The sequence below is a fragment of the Mirounga angustirostris genome, unplaced genomic scaffold, assembly GCF_029215605.1.
Source record: "Mirounga angustirostris isolate CCGP_5_RB_7025 unplaced genomic scaffold, mMirAng1.0.hap1 SCAF_12, whole genome shotgun sequence".
NCBI classification, from domain to species: domain Eukaryota; kingdom Metazoa; phylum Chordata; class Mammalia; order Carnivora; family Phocidae; genus Mirounga; species Mirounga angustirostris.
The window spans coordinates 35,418,291-35,435,297 of NW_026991720.1; the positions used below are offsets into that span (position 1 = coordinate 35,418,291).

A 17,007-nucleotide genomic window follows, 5' to 3' on the forward strand; every position below is an offset into this window, starting at 1 on the left:
GCTATGTGCTAGGCACTACCCTAAACATTTAACACAAATTATCTAACTTAATCTATTTAAAAACTTGAGGCAAACACTATTAATATTTTCACTTTAAAGATGAAGCCCTGAGGAACAGAGAGATCACTCGGCCAGTAAGTGGTAGAATCAGGATTCAGTCCAGAGCAGCTGACTCCAGAACCTACGCAGCTAAAAACAAGGATCTTGGAGTCGACTGTCTGGCTTCGAATTCTGATTCCATCTACAGCACTTAGATTACTGCCTGCTATGGGGTGAGTGCCTAATAAAAGTCATCTATTTTAATTATGTTTATTGTTATTACTAATAAATTGCTATGTCATTGCTACTTCTCTGTGGCTCTGTGTAAGTTATTCAATGAACTGCAGATGATACAAATATGATAGATTGAAGGTCTCAGTCTTCAGTGAACTTTCAGTTTTTTAGGAGCAATAGATATATACCCCAGAGGTATAATAGGCTTAGTATGGAAGAGATTAATTCCAACTGGAAGAGATTAAGGAAGGCCCCAGAGGTGGTTTTTGAGCAGAACATAGGATGGGTAAGCTTGCATTTGCAGAGATAAGAGGCAAGGCATTACGGGGTGAAAGGACAGTATGCACAAAGGCATACATTTAAAAATGTTCAGAGTGTTTTGGAGAATAGCTTGATTTGTACTTAGTTTGCATAGAGGGAGAGAAAGGCAGTAAGAAAAAAAGTAAGGAAAGCAGCCTTAAGTTTAGATTTCATGGAGCCCGGAAGAGGTCTTTAAACAAGTCAGTGATAGATCAAAGGCATTTCTGGAAGATTATTTTGGGAGCAGGGCATAAAGTGGAGGGCAGGAGGGCAGAGGTATCACTATAGGCATGAAAACCAATTCAGGCTTGTTGCCATAGTTCATTTCACCTTCATTATTCTAATGGCACACTCTATCATTAATTTTTATGTGTGTCACTGGACAAGTCCCTTACTATTGTGATCCTCTGTTTCCTCATCTATAAAATAAGGATATGATCACCAGCTTCTAGAAGTCATGGACTCGCTGTGCTTGACTTTGTGCTTAAACTGTCACGAATAATTTTTGTTCATGATGATGGTTGACAGATAGGAATATCATTCCTTTCTTGGCAAATTATTTTTAATATTTTCATTCATTTGGCAAATAATTCTATATTTTGATCATTTTTTACCTTATTTGCATTTCTTATCAACTAATGGTAAGTTGAAAGCCACATTTTATACTTCCATATCTAAATAAAAATTAACATATCATATAGGCTCAAAAAATACTTATTTAATTCATTAATGCCACTATGAAGTTCTCTGCCTTTATGGTCCTTTTCCAGTGAGTTTTAAAATTTACCAGACTTAGTTTTCAGACAAATTTGATATATAAAAGTAAAATGATAATTTGTTTTCCCATCACTGCTATGTAAGCTAAAAAATACATATTTTTATTGTATGTATTTTTATATCTTATCTCCAAAACCAGAATATATACCACACAAAAGAGTGGAAGAGGATTTTTTTTCTCAAAATAAATATATACAAATCCATACAGTATGGGACAGTTATATAATGATTATTTTTAAGATTGAAAAGTCTAAATATATATTCCATGTAAAGAGAGCTGACCTCAAGTTAAATGACTTCTACTTGGAACTTTTGTTGTGACTTTCACATATATTTTCACATTGCTCTTTGACTACAGTAAAACACAGATCCCTTGATATTTGAAGACTGAATGTCCCCTAGATACCTCAAGATGCTACAGTAAACAAAGTCCTGTTGATCTGAGAAACCACTAGAAGTAAATCTTAAAACTAATTATGGCTCTCCTGCTGAGAGTTTCTTTAAGAGCCACTTTCCAATTTCTGACAACATTTGCCATTCTAGTACAAATACATTTTTTTTTCAGAATTTACTTGCATTTCAACTTCAAGATAGTGTTTGTCTTTCATTGTGAAATAGGGAAAGGTTATGAAGAAATTTCCAAGGAATTAAAAATTAACTTTTAAAATCCTATTTTAATTTTGCAAGAACCTGATGGATCCAGTTCTAACAATCATAGAGTTACATAACTATTTTATGGATTTGGGATGGTGTGTCATTGCCACTTTTGGCTTTGAATTAAAAAAAAATCAGTTTCTTAAAAATAAACTCTCTGAATTGATTTTATTGCCAATATAAACCTTAGTGAAAAATAACCAAACTTCCTTTATTCTTTTGGTCACCTTAGTTTATTCCCCACAAAAAAACAAACACAGCAGCAATGAATTGTACTATTCGCTGACCAACACAGCAGAGGTATTATTGCCTGTGGATGATACACTCTCCCCAGTCAGGAGTTGCATGGAGATTTTCTACATTTAAGGTGTCTCCCTGGCTGACATCATTTTTGTTCTAGAAAAGGAAATGAATTGGATTTAGTCCAATTTGTCTCTAAACTCCGTATCTTCACATTTGTTCAAAGTCTTCACATTTGTTCAAAGAGAAGAATCAGATCAACAATAAGTCTAATTGGGCTATTTTCACCAATTAAAAAAAAACTTGTTATTTTAAGATTAATTATTTGATACTTAGGCAAATACCATATATAAAAGAATTAGTTATATGAATACAAAAACTGAATTTGCATTAGATTATCAAATGCTAAGGTTTATTGTCACCATCTTAACTAAATAATTCATGCGAAGCATCTCATAGTCTCTATATTAACAACCTGAATGGAATGAAGGCTACTATTTAGAATTTACTAACATACCTAGTAAAATGTGTAAAGTTAGTTTCATTAACTAGGTTTACATAATGCATTTTTCTTATGACAATCATACCTCTTATGATATTCAAGGATATATCCATTTAATAAATTTTAAATGAATGACTCACTTTTTTTCTTGGTTCATTGTCATTTGACTGAACCCCATAGTTATATCCAGTAAGAAGTAAGGTAAAAATGAAGTTTCTGTCAACTATTTTCCACTAGCAAACATAGTGACTCACCTTCCAAATAAAAGCATATCAACATGAAAGTTTCCCAAGGGTATATTCTAGGTCATAATCTTTATGTTAATGAATTCCTTACTGAATAGTAAATCGTAAGAATATATTACCTTATTCCTATAATACATTACCTGTCAGCAGGTAATTACCCATCAAAACCTAAACAGAGAGGAAGATTGCCCTGTGACACCAGTGACCCCTACAGGTAAAATTAAAGAAATGTACACTGTAATTGGGCAAAAGATACCTACTGCATATTAGAATGTAGTTAGCTAATGCCAAAGCATAACATTTATCAGTAACTCCCAATGAGACTTGTTATTATTTTCTAATTGCCATTGGAAATTTTGTAGTATATAGAATAAATCAAGCATATATTTTAATATTTTAGCTATTATTGAACAAATTTACCTTATGCATAGTACCTAGAGTTTCTAGAAAACTCTGTCCAGATAGGGCCTTTAAAAAGGTATTTGAAGTTATTTGATTAAAGAGCTAGAAGAGATCACAAATGGCTATCTGTTTTATAGCCTGCCTGATAATTAGTTTCAATAACCAGCTAACTGGGTGCTTAAGATGTATGCAGCACGGCACACAGTGTCTCTAGGAAAGTTCACAATATGGATACGTATACTTCAATCTCAATTTAATGGCATATACTTAATGCCTACTCATTTGTTTAATATGTATGGAGTGCTTATTTAATATATCATTATGGGTTGGGTCCTGAAGAGATATGAAAAATAGCCAACAATTAGCATGGGGAATTTTTTAAAAGAACAATGTATCACATTAATGGTTTAAACAAATGCAGTTTTAACACTCTGATGGTAATAAAGAGAGTAGCCATCAATTCAACCATTTCATATATATAATTGAGTCATTATTTGTAGTACTTATATCAACATTATAATTCCCCAGAAACCTATGAGAGGTATGAATAGTTTTTATAGCTAAACATTTTTCATGATCTCTTATATTGTTTTTCAGAAGGGATAGAAAGTTCCATTTTTTTTAATTTGTGCTTTGGAATTCAGTATTAAGTTTATCTTCATTTCTTTTTTTTTAAAGATTTTATTTATTTATTTTGAGAGAGAGAGAGAGAGAGAGAGAGGGAGCAAGCGCAAGCAAGGGGAGGGGCAGAGGGAGAGGGAGAATCACAACCAGACTCTATGCTGAGTGTGGAGCCCAAAGTGGGACTTGATCACATGACCCTGAGATAATGACCTGAGTCTAAATCACGCATTCGATGCTTAACAGACTAAGTCACCCAGGTGCCCCTATCTTTGTCTTTTATGTTCCCAATTAACCTATGTAAAATGTGAGGCACGAACAGGAGAATGATGACTTTTGTTACTCTTAGAACATAGTGATGGAGGTATATTATGGTCAAACACAGTCTTTATTATTATTATTATTTTTTTTTTTTGGGGAAAGTGCATGTGTGCATGCGTGGGGGAAGAGCATAGGGAGAGGGAGAGAAAGAATCTAAAGCAGGCTCCATGCCCCCTGATGCGGGGCTCAATCTCATGACCCTGAGATCATGACCTGAGCTGAAATCAAGAGTCAGATGCCTAACCAACTGAATCACCCAGGCACCCTAAAATATTGTCTTTAAAAGAGCTTTCAAGGGGCACCTGGGTGGCTCAGTCGTTGAGCGTCTGCCTTCGGCTCAGGTCATGATCCCAGGATCCTGGGATCGAGCCCCACGTCAGGATCCCTGCTCCGCGGGAAGCCTGCTTCTCTCTCTCCTACTCCCCCTGCTTGTGTTCCCTCTCTCTCTGTGTCTCTCTCTGTCAAATAAATAAATAAAATCTTTAAAAAAATAAACAAAGAGCTTTCAATTAGCTATAAAATTCCTAAAATCTTAACTTCGTCACTCAAACACATAACAAAAAGCAAAAATAAAAGCAGAATATTCCACACCTTGATATTTCTTTGATTTCCTCCATATAATAGTAAGCAGACTGCCAAAACCAAACATAATAAAAATGTACCAAGACTTCACAGGGAAACCAGGTATTAAATGCCTATTCATTTTTTCCATAAATATTTAATGAACACCTAATATGGGCCAGGCAATGAGACAGAAACTGGGTGTATTGTGGTCAACAAAACAAACATATTCTCCAGAGCTTAACTGTCTACAGGGAGACCTAGCAATAAAAGGTAAACAAATTATAAAGGGTGTTAAGTGCTCCTAAGGAAATAAACAAAGCAGAAGGTGACATGAAGGAGAATGACATGGGGGAATCTAATAGAGTAAGCAAGGCAGGCAGCCATGAAGAAATGTTCCAAATATGAACTGAGGCCTGAATAAATAGAAGGGACAGCCCTGGAAAAGCAGAGGGAAGAGTGTGAATGGAGGATCCTGGGAAGGAAAGAACCAGCTCGTGCTCAGAAACTAACCCCAAGCTAGCTAGGGTGATGGTTGGTGTGCAGGGTGTAATGAGCAGTAGCACAAAGGAACTGAGTTCAGAGCCGGACGCGACTTACGAACCAGGATGGGGAGTCAGAGTCTCATTTAATGTGTAATATTCAGGTAGGGACTAACAGAAGCTTCTCTTGCTGCTATGTAGTGATAAATTACACATGGAGATGATTAGAATGGGGAGTCAAGAAAGGATATTTCAGTGGATAAAACCTAATCTTACCATTGGAAAAAAGTCAGTTATTTCCTCACGTTCCTATAAGTTGACAAGGACTGGGGATATTGTCTTAAAAATATCAGTTGCCATATTAAGGCTAAAGTAAAAAATTTGTGATTGCATTGAATTCAATATTGGTTATACCAGGTAAATACATGCACAGTCATACTGACAATGGCTACAAATGCTGAGTCTGTGGTCTACAATTAACTAAAGCAAAATTATATCCCTTTTAATTTAAAGAGAAGCAGAAAAAAATTGATCAGTCTTCAAAAAGATTAGTGGAGAAAAGAAATCTTTCAGGAGGTAAATTCAGGGTGCTTTTTTTTCCCCCACTATAACAAGCACGGGCCAAATTAAAATAGCAACAAAACAGTCTGTACATAATGCCTAACAGTCAAGTCAGTGAGGAAAATTAGTCAAGCCAGTTATATGGCTATGGGAGAATTCAGAAGGGTGGGTTTTCTGCATTTAACACTTTATAAGAAGTGACTGACTCACATAACTATAATTACTTTGTTCATTTATATGTAAAATGGATAGAACAATTCCAGCATAATGGGATTTAGGGAGAGTTGTATGAAAAGTGTCCTGCCCAGAGCCCAGGCACATAGTAGGCATATGGTTTATAACCAGAGTTAGGGGCCTATCTGAAGAGAATCGGGATCAGAGACAGATAGATTTAGGGGTTTATGGAAACTTTGCTGAGTCATTAGCAGTTAGTCAATAAAAGAGATTAATTTCAACTTATTTAAAAAATTTCATCAGGCAAATCATAAACTAGGAAATTCTGTTCTTCAAACATTTTAGAATTTTTAAAATCTAACAAAGTGAGAAGAATGTAGTAATTAGACTGAGAAGGTAAGAGAGTCAGTGAAATTCAAACATAACACTAAGTACTCCAAACAATTTTGTTTCTTACTGGGATGTGCTTCTTACCCTCTTCCATGTAAACATATCATCCAAAACATAAGTAGGTTTAGGGAAAAAACAACTGAGAATTGTATGTTAAATTGTGTCCTTCAAAAACATATACTGAAGTTCTAACCTTTAGTACATCAGAATGTGACCTTATTTAGAAGGGTCTTTGCAGAGGTAATTAGTTAAGACGAACTCATACTGGAGTAGAATGGGCTCTTAATACAATTATGACTGATGTCCTTTTAAAAAGGGGAATCCAGAGGCAGAGACACTCAGGTAAAAGATGGCGATGTGACAGCAGAGGCATAGATTGGAGTGATGTGTCTACATGCTGAGGAATACCAAGGACTACAGACAAACAGCAGCTGCTAGAAGAGGCAAGGAAGGATTCTTCCCCACAGATCTCAGAGAAAGAATAGCCCTGACAGCACCCCGTTTCAGGCTTTTAGCCTCTAGAACCAGGAGACAATACATTTTGGTTATTTTAAGCCACCCAGTTTGTAGTACTTTGTTACACCTGCCCTAGGAAGTTAATACAAGAGTAGAGCCACATGGAGGCCCAGCTGATTGTAGTCTTCACTCTAATTTTTACCCCATCAAAACAAGAGACGCTAAAGACCACATGGAATGAGAGGATACCAAGAGCATTGAGTTCTTAACCTTAATTTTGATCTGGCCAACAGCATGCCTTAACAAAAACCAAACCAAACCAAACAAAAAAGCAAACAATCAACCCCCAGGCCCCCACACATTAATTATATCTTCTCTTCTGAGTCATTTATGCCTCATTAAGTGACAGACAAATGTTTATCACTGCCAGACCTCCAGGGCCTCCACAGCTGTAGAGAAATAAGGTCTACTCCACTGACTTCATGCATCTTTAACAAGGGTGCCATTGTGGTCGAACACCAGAAATCTCTTTTATTGGTGATGATGTACGTGACTAAAAGAACACAATCTGATTTTTTTTTTCAGACTCAGGTACGTGAAATCGAGCTTACAGTGCTGCAAGTTAGGAAAACCTTGTTTTTAAGGCTGTAAACTGCATATAACTTTGTGAATGTATTCATACGCATGATATTAAAATAGCTTATGTGTGCCTAAAATCCTAGATTATAAAAATAGCACCTGGCTAAAAACTGGATTTTTTTAGTCGCTGCTCTCCCTTTCTGTGACCATTATAGTTTTCTGTGTCCTATCTTTCCTGCACAATCTTATTTGCCATCAGTCTTAATTCATTTTCACAAACAAATTAAGGCAGAGAGCCAGGTGAGGTATGCAACTCTACTCTCTTATCATTCACTTCCCTATGCCTCTGTCAGAATCAATAAATACTCATTCAAAGGGGCGGGGGGGCTAAGCAACTCATTAATCCTCCTGCTCACTGCTTCCAAAAATGGGTGGCTTGTTGGGAGGCCTCTGAAATCCACAGTGCAAAGTGTAGCTCTTGAGCACTGTTAAAGACCCAGCAATACAGCTGTAGAGCATGAGAAGAGGGACTTACCAGTAATAATTACACTGGTGTACGTGTGTTCCATGATACATCGACTCACAGCATTTTCCAAACAACGTTTTTTTCCTCATACAGGATATAGGTGGTAGGTTGTCTCCTCATTGTTTAAATCTGTCCTTGAACACAAGCAACACCCTGGAAATTTCCAGTATTACACAACACTTTTCAAAGCACATAAAAAGAAAGTTCTTCAAAGTCAAAAGAGTGAATAGTGGTTGCTGACTTGTTTAGAGTAAATACTGAAGGAGGTGGTGTGCAGAAAACCTTTAGCAATTCACGCGAGGAATGTGGACATCAACACCATAGAAATTCACATATAATACGGGAGGTTACAGGCAAATACAGACTCTGAATGGGTCTCTATGCTTAGGTTTCTCACTTTCCGTGACCTTAAAGCTAGAAGTGTGATATCTTGGGCTTACTATTTGAAATCTTTTGTTGCCTCCAGTTTGGGAGATTTTATTGTTATGGATTTTTGAATTCTAAGAGAAGTGATGTGAAAAATAACATCAGCCTGAACTTGGTAACCTCTACTTTATTTTATTTTTTTAGTTTGACTTGCCTAAAAGCCTTTATAGCTGCTGTTTATTATTTCAAAACACCATTAATACTTACTATGTGATTCATTTCTATGTAAATTTTTCTTGTAGAGAGCTTTGATTTAGAGCAATGTATGCATTAGGAGGAAAACATAGTATAATTATTTACTCAAAAAACAAGAGAGAGGTGGGTTGAAGGGAGCATATCCCATGAGACTTAAGACTGACAGATTTGCAACAAAAAACCTTTTGTCTGGAAAGTAAGAAAATGATCCTAAGAACCAAGCACAATATACCTCTCATCTTGTCAAAACCAAAGAAGATACTTTACATGTGCAAAATGTCCAATTGTCTATTCTCATACACAACTAACTTGGAAATACATCTTACTTGGAACATAACCAAATTGAAAGTAAAACCGGTAATCATAAACATGACACTTTTATAGATAAAAAAATAAAACTTAGATTTTTCAGTAGTAGGATTTTGCTGCTTCATACTTTCAAGTATTTATTCTAGTGAATTAACTTATTGATAAGGTACAACAAGGTGACAGTTTATCAGTTAGAGAGTACAGAGCATCAAAATCTTAGGTATATTAAAAATAAGAGCTACTGCCTTCTAAGAACTTATAATATTCCAAGCATAATGCTAAGCTCTTTACTTAAAATATTCCCTCTCATCATCACAATGAACCTATGGAGTTCATAGTATTATTTTCATTTAAAAGATGAAGTATCTGAGAATCATTGAAGTTAACTAACTTGCCCAAGATGAAATAACTGAAAAGTGGCAGAGTTGGCGGTCACATGCAGGTTTGTCTACCCTAAAGTAAGTGTGCAGTCTGCTGTGCCCAAGCAATTGTGCTGACCAGATATTAGAGATGATAAGTCTTACCAATTCACTGGATTTCCCAAACTCAAAATTATTCCCCTCCCTTCTACTCTCTCCCCCTTTCTTCTTTCCTTTCTCCCTTGCTCAGTGTTCTCTCTCTCTTTCCCTCTATTTTCATTCTACTCCAAAATAAAAATATGATTTGAAGGGACATATCATGAAGTACATGTATAATAGGACCACTACAAGCTCCCCAAGAGATCATATGTCCATAAGTTTATGGGATATATAGGATTAAGAGTTACAACAGCACTCCTTTTGAAACACAATATTAACAAACAGTTCCAACACTTTATCCATTAATTTAGTGCTCATTCATTCAACACAATGCATTGAGCTGCTCCTATGTTCTAGGGATTGTGACAAGTCCCAGGAATGGGAAGATGAATGTATTATAGGTCTTTCCTTCGTGACAAGTACCTTATTACAGACAATACCCACAAAATAATGTATAAAGCTGATGGGAATAGAGGGCCTAAGTAATGGTGTTCAGGGGAGTTGAAAAGTTTCCACAGGAAAAACCATTTCAATGGGTCATAGAGAATAAGGAAAGATTTTCTAGGAGAGAGAAGGGAAAGAGGTATCAGTATTCCTGTAAAAGGATGAGAGAAGGCTTGACCAGCTCTGGGACTAAAGCATGGGGTTATTCCATGTAAGTGGTAAGATATAGGGTAATATACAAAATTGGAAGGTTTGTGGATTAGATACACAAGATAAGATATATAAGCAATTTGAATGTGTACTAAGCCTTGTGTTATTTTTTTAAAAATATAATTTGGAGCTTTGCGCAGTGGCAGTATCGTAGCCAATGAGGTTTATCCGAGGCGCGATTATTGCTAATTGAAAAATGTAATTTGGAACACTCTCCCACTTACAAAAAAATCACAAGTATACAACAACAAATTTTTTCCTGAACCCCTTGAGAGTACATTGCTGATGTGACATCCCTCGTGAATTCTTTACTGTGTCTCCTACAAATAAAAATATTTTCCAATATAACCATAATACAATCTCAAAATTAAAAAATCAACATCCAGGCGCCTGGGTGGCTCAGTTGGTTAAGTGACTGCCTTCGGCTCAGGTCATGATCCTGGAGTCCCGGGATCGAGTCCCGCATCGGGCTCCCTGCTCAGCGGGGGGTCGGCTTCTCCCTCTGACCCTCTTCCCTCTTGTGCTGTCTCTCATTCTCTCTCTCAAATAAATAAATAAAATCTTTAAAAATAAATAAATACCCTTTTGGTACCCCTCATCATTCTTTGTTTCTATCACAACTGGTTCTAAACTCATCTTGTTCTTTCCTTAGCTCTTGAGTCAGCCATTTCCCCAAGGATTCTCAGTTCTCTATAATGAAGAGTGATATTTAGAAGTCAAGATCTGGATGTACTCAATGCCGTTGGAGTAGGGCACAGTTACTGCTCTTGGGCCCTCTCATTGGACAAAGTTAGGGAATATGCATACACACATACATGTATGCACATATATGTGTATATGTGTGTGCATACATGCACATATAAGGTGGCAGGTTGCATTTTCCAAGATGGCCATAACAAGGTCTCCCAACACACATGAACTACATGATTTTTTTTATGTAGCATGTTAATGCTCCTCTCATTTGGAAATTAGATCTATGCCGATCCCCTATCTTGAATCAGGGTGCTATGCATGCACATATATATGTATATGCGTGTGCATACATGCACATATAAGGTGGCAGATTGCATTTTCCAAGATGGCCATAACAAGGTCTCCCATTACACATGAACTACATGATTTTTTTTATGTAGCATGTTAATGCTCCTCTCATTTGGAAATTAGATCTATGCCCATCCCCTATCTTGAATCAGGGTGCTATGCACTTTATTGTGTCCCCTTAAATTCATATGTTGAAGCCCTAACCCCTCAGTGTTATGGTATTTGGAATGGGGCCTTTGGGAGTTAGTTAGGTTTAAATAAGGTCATGAAGGTGAGGCCCTCAACATAGAATTAGTACCCTTATATAAGGAGACACTAGAGAGAGAAGGCAGCTATCTTGTCAGAACCCAACCATGCTGGAACCCTGATCCTGATCTCCCAGCATCTAAAGCTGTCAGAAAATAAACTAAACCTCTGTTTTTAAAGCCACCCAGTCTTTGGTATTTTGTTATGGCATCCTAAGCTGACTAATACTTGTCAGTATGGCAGAAATGCGACTAAGGGACTTCCAATCTAGGTCTTAAAAGATTATACAGCTTCTTTCTGGTCCTTTTGGAACCCAGTCATCATCCTGCAAAAAAGCAGAGAGCCACAAAGAAAGGACAGGTGTATGTTCTATCAAGAGCCCCAGTAGAGACCCCAGGTAATACAGCATGGAACTCTAGACATGTGAATGAGCCTTTGGGTGATTCTAGCTCCCAGTTACCAAGAAATCTCCAGCTTTCAAGTCTTTTCATCTGAGTCCCCAGAGATAAACTGTCCCAGTGTGACTTTTTCAAGGTCCTGATGCACAGAAATCATGAGAAATAACAAAATTATCGTTGTGTTTCAAACCCCTGCATTTGGAGATGATTTGTAATGTATCAGTACATAACAAGATCACATACTTCCAATTATACAATGCCACTGGATTCATTCTAGTTGCCTCTCTTTCTGTATTTGTAACTCCCTTCTCACACTGGGAAAACTGACTTCCATTTTCTTTAATATCTTTTACTTGTTTGATAAATCCTCCTGTATAAAACTAATCTTTTAAAACTTATATTGCACCTTCTTCTATGTGGATGCTCTCCTGACTCTACTTGGACCTTGCTACCTTGAGATAGATCTCCTCACCCTTATCAGACACTCAATACCAGACTGCCCCCACTTCTGTATGGATGTTTTACTTACTTGGCTTGGGCTTTGACTCTTCACACTGAGCAATCCCTATACCTGGCTTACTCTGCCTACCAGATGGCTTTGTCACTGACTAGTTTAGGAAAGGGAGGGAAAGAAATAGAAGGAAAGGGGAGGGTAAGATATAGAGGAGGAAACTTAGATTTTATCTTGTGGACAAAATAGAAATTTTGGACATTTTTAAACAGATGGCTGATATGATCCAAAGTGCATTTTGGAAATATCAGCAGGACTGTTTTCTAACAATTCACTCTGTTAATAAATTTCTTCGTATGCACAATGTATGTAATGACTGAGCAGAGTAACTGACAGAAATAGATAAAGATTATCATAGAACAAGTAACTAAAACTGTGGTCCCTAGGCCACAAACTTTCTAATAATGCTTTCATAGGAAAGAAGTAGGAAATATAAGATTTTTATTTGCTTGTCTCTGCTTCTTTTGGTTTGCTTATTTTGTTAAAAGATATACACATCAGTCAAGTTCAAAATAAAAAGAAAAGACACCTTTGAACTTGCTCCCTACATACCACATACCACGTTTCTGGTTGTTTTCTTCTATATCTACCTACAAGTAAGGCAAAATTATTAAAGAAATGCAATCAATCTCTCAGTAGTAAGTTTACTGCCTCATAGTTTAGTACCTACCATAGTACCTAGTGTATTTATATATACTATATATGTACGATACACACACACACATATAGCAGGCATTCAATGTATTTCTTGAATGAATGAGACAAGATGGTAATAAAACTGTAGCTCAGTGATTCTTTAAAGTTCCTCAAATGAGATGGACATCAGAAATGCCATAAAGATACATAGCAGGACAGACTCAAGTCATATACTTCAGAAGATATAGTGGGATACAGGAATCTAGTGATCATAACATTGAAAGTTAGAATCACTTTTAACTCTTTTGACTGTTTCTAACAGTGGAGATAGTATACTTCATCTCTATTAATACACAGACCATTCTTGATTTATCTGAGACATCTATTCAATTCCTGAGAAGACAGATGAGAGATTTAACTGATGTATGATCCTAACACCTTCCCTCACCCATTCTTAGATAACCATGTAGCTGTTTTAGAGAAATCCATGAAGAATTTATGTAATTTAGTCTGCAAATAGTGTACACTATGGAGCCTAGTCTTCTAGTTTGATTTCTTTTCATTTATTGTTTTACTTTTTGGTTTTCATGGTGTTACTTCTTGCATTTCCTTTTTTTTAAAATTTTATTTATTTATTTGAGGGAGAGCAAAAGCGAGAGAGATCACAGAGGGAGAGGGAGTAGACTCACCCCTGAGCAGAGAGCCCAATGTGGGGCTCCATCCCAGAACCCTGATATCATGACCCGAGCTGAAGACAGATGCTTAACCAACTGCGCCACCCAGGCACGCCACATTTCCCTTTTCTTACACTATTTATCTCTGATGTATATGTTTTTTTCAAACACTGTCATATCAAAAATTCTATCAAATGACATTTTCCCCCCAAATTTCTTCCAGTTTTCCTGCTGCAGTCAAGACTACCTGCTTTCCAGGTTTGTTGTCTAGCAGTTCTCCTAGAGCCTCATTTCACTGTTTTCTGGGGCAGGATCTATTTCTCTTGGGTCTTATGTCTTTCTCTTTCTTGATTTCCAGTGTCACTAAAGGTACCTGCTAATGTTAGGTATAGGAGAAATAAAATTTTACATGTATGAAAATTTCTAAAGGATAATCTTTACATAAACTCTAAAGTAATTACTAGGCCACTCCATTCAAATGTGTGTAATAAAATAATTGCTTTCCCTAGCTCCTTTCCCTTAATCAGTTTGAATTATGGGCAATATACTAGAGAAATGATAACTACTTTTAAAGTTCACAGAAATGATTTGGAATCTTTTTTATTAACAAACTTGGGAAGCAAACTTTAATTAATATCAAAGCTTTTTACTATATACTAGAATTCATTCTCTCTAGAAATGGTTTGTATACTAAGTGTAAATTTATATGTGTGCATATACCTACAATACAAATCCTTAGGTTAAAACTAATTTTTAATTAAAATATTTGCCTCTTGGGTGCCTGGGTGGCTCAGTCAGTTAAGCAACTGTCTTTGGCTTAGGTCATGATCCTGGGGTCCTGAGATGGAGGCCTGCATCCCCGGTTCCCTGCTCGGCAGGGAATCTGCTTCTCCCTCTCCCTCCGCATCTCCCTCCCCTCCCTGGCTTGTGGTCTCTCTCAGTCACTCACTCCCTCTCAAATAAATAAATAAAATCTTAAAAAAAAAAATAAAACATTTGCCTCTGACTCATCCTCTTCTTCCCATTGGTTCCCTTCCCCCCAATACCACCGCCAAGAGAGTAAGTGTAAGAAAAATTCTGGAGCTTTCAAAGTACTGATCAGAGGTAAGAAAGTCAAGGAACTTTGAAAAACAGAATTTAGAAGGACTAATCCTGGGAACATCTGTATATGTGGTGATTCCCAAGGCACTTTCTTAAAGTCATGACAGTCTACAGATTAAAAACTCATTTGGGTTAATATTGCTTTCAAAAACGTGAACATTTCTGGGACGCCTGAGTGACTCAGTCGGTTAAGCGTCTGAGTCGTGATTTCAGTTCAGGTTATGATCCTCATGGGTCATGGGATCCAGCCCTGCACTCAGCGGGAGTCTACTTAAGATTCTCTCTCCCTGGGGCACCTGGGTGGCTCAGTCGTTAAGCATATGCCTTCTGCTCAGGTCATGGTCCCAGGGTCCTGGGATAGAGCCCTACATTGGGCTCCCTGCTCCGCGGGAAGCCTGCTTCTCCCTCTCCCACTCCCCCTGCTTGTGTTCCCTCTCTCGCTGTGTCTCTGTCAAAAAATAAATAAAACCTTAAAAAAAAAGTCTCTCTTCCTTTTCCCTTTGCCCCTCCCCCACTCGCTGTCTCTCTTAAAAAAAAAAGTGAACTTTTCTTAGTTTGGTAAAGTGGTGTCAGATTGCCACACTTCAAAATTAATTATCTGTCGGGTTTGGCCAGCAAACCCTGAGACAATGAATGAAAAGATTACTCCAGACACCTTAGTAGGAGAAAGGAGAGACCTGGGGACCAGACGCTCTAATGGCGAAAGGCCTCGAGCCAAGCTTTGTCTCCACTTTTATTGGGGTCGTAGCAATACACCAAGCACAAGCGCAAAACAAGGAGGCAAGGAGTTCATGAAGTACGTGACCACCACAGGTGCCTGTTTTTCTTCAAAATTTAAACATTTACTCCCTAGATGAGAACCTTGAGCCGCAGTAAGAATCTGGCTGCTTTCAGCCAAGCAACTTCAAAGGAGGCCCAGCGTTCCGGGCACTCCTTTATTTTTCAAGTTGTCTCACCCAGGGTGGCATATACAAGTCACATTTTGACTATCCAGGCACCGCGAATTCCCACAATTATCTCCACCTTCACCCCCTTGATGTTTCTCTAACGTCTAGCCAGGATTATCAGCAGTGAGTCAGAGAAAGTAAAGATAATTTTAGTGAATGGTAGAATGGGCTCTGGGCAGTTCCGAGGCATCCCAAATGTGTTATCAAGTTAATGTGGCTCTGGCATCAGTATCAAAAGGTGAAATTTGTCAGGTAAACCCATAGGAAACAGAAGAGGCTCTAAGAGGGTGAATGATAGTTGAGGCAGCTGCTTCACCACAATAAGATAACAGAGAACGGCTAGGGGTAAACAGGAGCTTAACTGGCTGTGATAAGACTGGGACATTTCCACACACTCCAGTGTTCTCCCACAGCACTTAAAATAAATCCAAACTCTTCACCAGGACCTATAAGGCTCTACAGCATCAGGCATTTGTTTATTTCTTCAGCCCCATCTCATACTATGACTTTCTTCTCAGCTCACTAAATTTCAGCCCCATTGGTATTCTAGCTATTTCTTGAACAGGATAACCTTGTTATGGCCTTAGGCCTTTGCACTTGGTGTTCCCTCTGCTGGGAACGCCCAGCCCCAGATCACCTGGTGTCTTTTCACATAATTCATGGCCCAGCTCAGATGTCACCTCCTCAGAAAGGTCTTCCAATTTAAAATAGACACTCTCCACTTCCACCAGCCCCCCTTTCTGCATTCTCTATCTCTTCTCTGTTTATCTTCCCAGCACTTATCACTTTCTGAAATTATCTTGTTTATTTATGTCCTATTGCCTGCCTTTGCCCTGAGTCTCTAAGTACTTGAGAGCTGAGACTGTCTTGTTACCTTTGTGCCCCGAGTTCCTAAAACCATGCCTGGCTTGTAGTAGGTATTCAATAAATGTATGTTGAATGAACAACTAAATAAATGAGTTGCAGTGATGATGGAGTAGAAATTAAGACAGAACATCAACTTGTTGGTCTGAGAGGGTGGAAGGAATGGGAGTAAGGAAGAGCTATGATGTAGGAGACAATGTGTTCAGGATGGAATAAAAGCTCAAATTTGCCATTCTGTGACATGGAAAAGTTACTTACCCTTGCTGAATGTCACTTTCCTCAGCTGTGAAATGAAGATAACTATTGTAATATGTCCAATTTAAAGATTCAGTTAGGTGAAATAATGAATATATATATACATAAAGAGTAAGGTGCAGAGAAGGTGCCCAATAAATAGTAGACATTATTACCATCAATACTGAG

General features: G+C 37.6%; 1 long non-coding RNA gene and 1 pseudogene across 1 annotated transcript in view; both read left to right on the forward strand.

The window, feature by feature from the left end:
- The first annotated feature begins 51 nt into the window (after nt 1–51).
- Nucleotides 52–17,007, forward strand: part of LOC129045471 (uncharacterized) — a 28,789-nt gene continuing 11,833 nt past the window's right edge. Inside the window, exon 1 of the long non-coding RNA XR_008505237.2 lies at nt 52–272. This is a non-coding gene — a long non-coding RNA (uncharacterized LOC129045471). The remainder of the gene's footprint in view (nt 273–17,007) is intronic.
- LOC123836228 (U4 spliceosomal RNA) lies at nt 10,295–10,372 on the forward strand (annotated as a pseudogene).